The following is a 5000-nucleotide window of genomic DNA, read 5'->3' as shown; positions in this document are numbered from 1 at the left end:
TAAAAATGTCTCTTTTATTTTACTTCGACTAAAAATATACACGCTATTAAAGCGCGGTGCAGTGGTAAAAAAAATCTTAACGACATCGACAATTTACACGAAGTTGTTGAAATATAAATATCATAAGTCAAACTGTCAACTCGCTGTACAAGATTGCGACCTTAGCAATCACGTTGTTTAACTTTCGAAAGAAAAACGAAAATCAACGAACAAAATGAAATACCTGCACATGCTAATACAGTTTGATTTGATGGATTTGAGGTCGACATGTGACTCGAGAACTTAAATAACAACACACCGGCTGATCGCTGAACATGTTTGTTTTCCATGGATAACCGTTTCGCTTGCTTTCTTGCACGACAAAATCTTCTTTCCTTTAAAATTGTCGCAAACTATTAGCATTCTTCGTTGATCCGGACCTTCACACGGATGAAAACTTGAATAACGTGAGGATATTTTCTGTGGCGTCTGATCGATTTGACCACAACTTTTTTTCTTTCACACCGGGTTCCATATGTGTAGTACATAAAATACTGCTGTCAAACGTTTTGTCAATGGTTATCTCGCCACAAAATCAATTGCGTGCTGATTCCCTTCTTTGCAATGTCAACAAAGCCTGCATTGCCACCCATCCCCTAACACACATTTCGCCAACCTCCCAGATTCTGGGAGACACGTGACCAGCGTGAACCAGGGTCTTCTCTCAACGACAATGGAGGCAGAGAAGAGAGACCCTGGGAACGAGGTTGATCGATGGGTTACCATATTTTCTTAGCAATGGTGCTCCGCGCGCGCGCGCCTTCGGCGCGCGCGGAGCTCCGCTATTACGTCTTCATGTCTTCTAATGTCATCATTAATTTTAGAGGCTTTTACTCTGAGAACCGTTTTGGACAACGGTAATTAATAAGTATATAGGGTAGTAATTCTACTATTTCAAAATTTTGATTTTTAGAACAGTAGTGTGACTTCATTTTTTTTCTTCACGTTTTGCCGGCTGCTCAATTTTCATTTGCATTCCTTTTGTAAATAAGAGATACTCTTCGGTAATGGTAAGAAAGGTTGTCACAGTGTGACTAGTTGCATATCAACGCTTTTCACTCTGGAGAAATATAATGTAAAGGCAACTGTTTTTTCCCTTAGTTGTGTGTTTGATGTGGGAGTGAAACAGTCCTAAATTCAAATCAGAGACTCTTTCGTATGCTAATACTGGCGTTTGGAAACTTTCAATTTGCAAATAAGAGAAATGCCACACAACCCTTCTTGTTGCTAGAGAAGTGACACTCCATGCAAAGAATAGATGACAAATCTCTGCCGACTGTTCAAAGAAAACGGTTGGCCATGTTCACCGTGATGCTGGTGTGAGTCGAGGGTCTTCGAATCAGTAATAAGGTAACTGAACTTGACGAACGAGACACGATGCAAATTTCGTGTTCACGTTAGTAAATGATACAAGAAATCCATGCGAATTCCCGGTTTTAACTCAAAAGCCTGTATGCTGTCTCAAGAGGAATAGTGTCGAGATTCAGAAGGTTGTTTATACCTTGAGCTTTGAACTAAAGTGCGGTCTTTGATCATATGCCGGTTGTTCTTGTAATTTTAAATGACGTATAAATCACCTTCACTATCCGTTCTTAGTTCAGTCCGCAACAGCTTAAGTGACAACTAAAAGGAAAGCCAAATGCAACCGTTGATTTAGTTACTGTAATGACTTCGTGATTACTAATAATGTTTCAATTGTGTAGCACTTGTCTAAGAATGACACCGGTGCGGCCGCTTTCCTCGTGCTCCGACGCTCAACAAAAAGATCCTTTTGTGCGATCTTTTGTCGAGTTCTTTTACAAGAAAGAAAATTGATAGATCAACATTGATCTAAATCGACTTCTTGGAGCCATTGTTTTGTGGCGTTTTAGTGGCCGTGTCGCTCAGTCAGTAAAAAATGGTTTTAAAACGAAACTGCTAAGGAACTTACCTGATGTGAACTCAGTGTTTCAAATTACTGCTTAGATGTACAAACGAAATGGTCGGAGAGATAAAAAAGAAAACGATTTATGGACATATGGAAGTAAAGATATCGGACGGCATAGGACATCATTTGTAAAATGGAATTAATAACCGCGTGTGTCTAAAACAGTTGACGAACAACACAGAGTTGTTTTCAAAACACTAAATATGATGCTCCTCAAAAACTCCCAGCGTTTCGTTAATACTGCCTGCCTTTCCTCAGTATAAACTGACAATTGAGAAAGAAGTTTGTTACATTCATCCGTATATAAATAATTTTGAAAGGCCAGTGCGTGCCAGCTAGGAGGTGTAGTGAAAAAAAAAATGTCAGTTTGTCCCAAGCGGACATACAATACTGAATTATCTCTTTCCCTTGTTCTACTTCTGTAGACCGGACTTTAACACCGCAACTTGGTCGTCTTCAGGAAATGACTTTACATGTTCAAATACTGTTCGACAGCCAGATGCTTCGGTATGGAAAATGTTGAGGTGATACCCCATTAAATGCTAAGTGTCTTAAAGACACTTAGCATTAAATTGGGGAATTGCTTTCGTACGTAATACGTGACGAAAGCAATTCCCCAATTTAGTTTCTATGGCAACCACAAATAGGAGTACTCCAAAACTCATCATAGCCCAATGTTTACTTTTCCATAATTAAACGAAGCTTATAAATATGACTATAAAAAACACTTTCATCGAGACTGGATCAAGATTTTTTTTTTTAGAGTGATTACAACACTGATTAAAACACGGAGGATCTTCTCCCAACATTCGGAATTCAATGATGAAAGTTCTCAAATAGGCCATGTCATGATTATGGCTCCTGGCCATGTTTGATATATCAATATTCCGGCACATGGCTACGAGGTTTTATGGCTAAATTTGAAAAATTATTTTGTTTAGAAATGTCCCTTGAGCTAGAACTCGGAGACGTGAAATTTGACCATAAAGCCTCGTAGCCATGCCTGAATATTGATCTATCGATCTCGGCCTATTGGGCTCGCCTTGAGACCTGTCCAATTTTGAAAACCTTTGAAACATCACTCGTACCTATTAATTTCGAAAAGCACTCGAGATTGTGTTATTTTCTATAGTAATCTATACTAATATGACAACACCTTCGACAACTATTGCACTTGCAGAGCGAAAAGGTTTCTGTTCACACAAGCTCGACTTACTGGGCTTGTTCGGTTTTTTTTTTTTTTTCAATCACGTTCTCAGAAATCAAGATGCAAAATTTTGCAGATTTCGAATCATTTTTGCACGGTTACCGAGATGAGAGTGCACATGGCTCTGAAGGACTACAAGGGAGTTGCAAGATTTCTCATTTTTCCATATTTGTGCAAATGTACTAATACGGGAACTAAAATTGTACTAGTTGCACTCCAATCATTAATTCTGTTGAACAATAACTTCTTACTAACCGAGCGCGAGGGCCTTACTGGGGAATATTGGCCCGAGGTCGTGGCAGTACGGACCGAGCGCAGCAAGGTCCGTACAAAAACGACCGAGGGCCAATATTCCCCAGTACGGCTCGAGCTAGCTCGGTTAGTAAGTATTTTATTATATGGTTTTTAAATTACCTTTTGCTTTGCTTTTGCAAGCCCGTAATCGGCCCGTGGGCATTACGGGAGAATAATGCCCTACAATTCAGTTACAATTAGCCAATTAGAGCGCGCGTTATATCGGCTACAAACACAAGCCATATAATAAATAGTGTTTACTGGTGCAAATCTGTTGAGTATGCAAACTAGAGACAGATCTCTTTCATTAAACAAAGTTCCGTCAAATAACCCCTCAAATTTATACCTTTAAGTCACCCTAAAGAGGAAGTAAATTGAAGACTTGAAGACTTGAACTTTACAATATCCGGTCAAATCCTTAGTTCTATAATTAACAGCGAGTTTCGCACTAATCGGCGATGCATTAACATACGTTTGCGTGTTGATTTGCTCCAATATTGCTCGAGTGCACTGGAGCAATTCAATTCTTTTCCACCACAAATGTCACCAACCACCACTGCCGTGTTAATGAAACGGCTATACACCAAACAAAAATATGCTCTAATCAAAATCCTAATATCCTGGCAAGAAATTAACAAATACGGTTAATGTCGGCGCAAACGAAATGCCTTTTTTGACCTGCAATCCCCGCTGGGCCATCTGCATATATGCATTTATAATGAAGTATATCTATTCCCAGAGGCGAACTTGAGGAATTAAATTTGGTACCCTCGCTGACTTAGCTAGGCTCCATAATAGCGAACACGTCAATGAGCAATGTCCCTACAAAGCAGACAATTGCTAAAGCGGCTTTCCTTTCTGTAAAATAGGGGTGAATTTTTTCCCGCATTGCGCAATGAGTTTCTTTGTCTTCAGGCAAATCCTTTCTTTTGTTTCTTGCTTTCGTAAATACCCTTGTGCTAGTGCCATTCTGTCACGCTTGTCTACTTCCAATGAAAAGGGCTGAACTCAACCCGCACAATCTGTTTCCTCCTCGATTAGAAATCAACACAAGGCTGTGACGCTAAGGTAAAAAAAATATCATTTTCCACTCTATAAAAGGTAGAAAAAGGACTAAATATGACCACTGCTGAACTTGATAATTGAGTGTGCCCCAGTTATTTTAAATAAGCGGATATGCCTCAAAGCGCAGCTATTAAGCACCCTGAGTACATTTACATATCGTCGATCGGTTTTATCCATCTCCTCCCAGGTTTAGCAGAGCTTTACAGAGCCTCAAGGTACGTACTGACGTTTCTCAACAAACGCAAGTCGTTTATATCAGAAAGGTGGTGAAGCAGAGCTCTACCAACGCCAAATAAGGTACCTAATGTTCACTTTGTTATCCGTGATACGACTGATATGTTTTGCTGGATGTATGCATCTAGCAATTCATTCGTGTAAAAATGACATTCTTCAGAAATACAAATTCATTGTAAAGTGCTTTGTGCTTTGCAATTCAGAATTTCCTATGACTAGAAAACGTGATACGAT

At 39.5% G+C, this 5000-nt stretch overlaps 1 protein-coding gene across 5 annotated transcripts in view; it reads left to right on the top strand.

Annotated features, from left to right (window-relative positions):
• Positions 1-1274: 1274 nt before the first annotated feature.
• Positions 1275-5000, top strand: part of LOC138050529 (cationic amino acid transporter 3-like) — an 18769-nt gene continuing 15043 nt past the window's right edge. For 2 of the 5 annotated variants that reach the window (XM_068896856.1, XM_068896852.1), the window contains exons 1-2: positions 3832-4535; positions 4720-4829. The gene's annotated coding sequence lies outside the window, so the exon portion shown is untranslated. Of the gene's footprint in view, positions 1390-3831; positions 4536-4719; positions 4830-5000 lie in introns of those variants that run through there. The other 3 variants (XM_068896853.1, XM_068896854.1, XM_068896855.1) reach the window with 3 other exon arrangements.

Source organism: Montipora capricornis, chromosome 6 (assembly GCF_036669925.1).
Source record: "Montipora capricornis isolate CH-2021 chromosome 6, ASM3666992v2, whole genome shotgun sequence".
Taxonomy (NCBI): Eukaryota; Metazoa; Cnidaria; class Anthozoa; order Scleractinia; family Acroporidae; genus Montipora; species Montipora capricornis.
The sequence above is the reverse complement of the archived record's forward strand: the minus strand, read 5'-3'. Positions and strand labels throughout refer to the sequence as shown.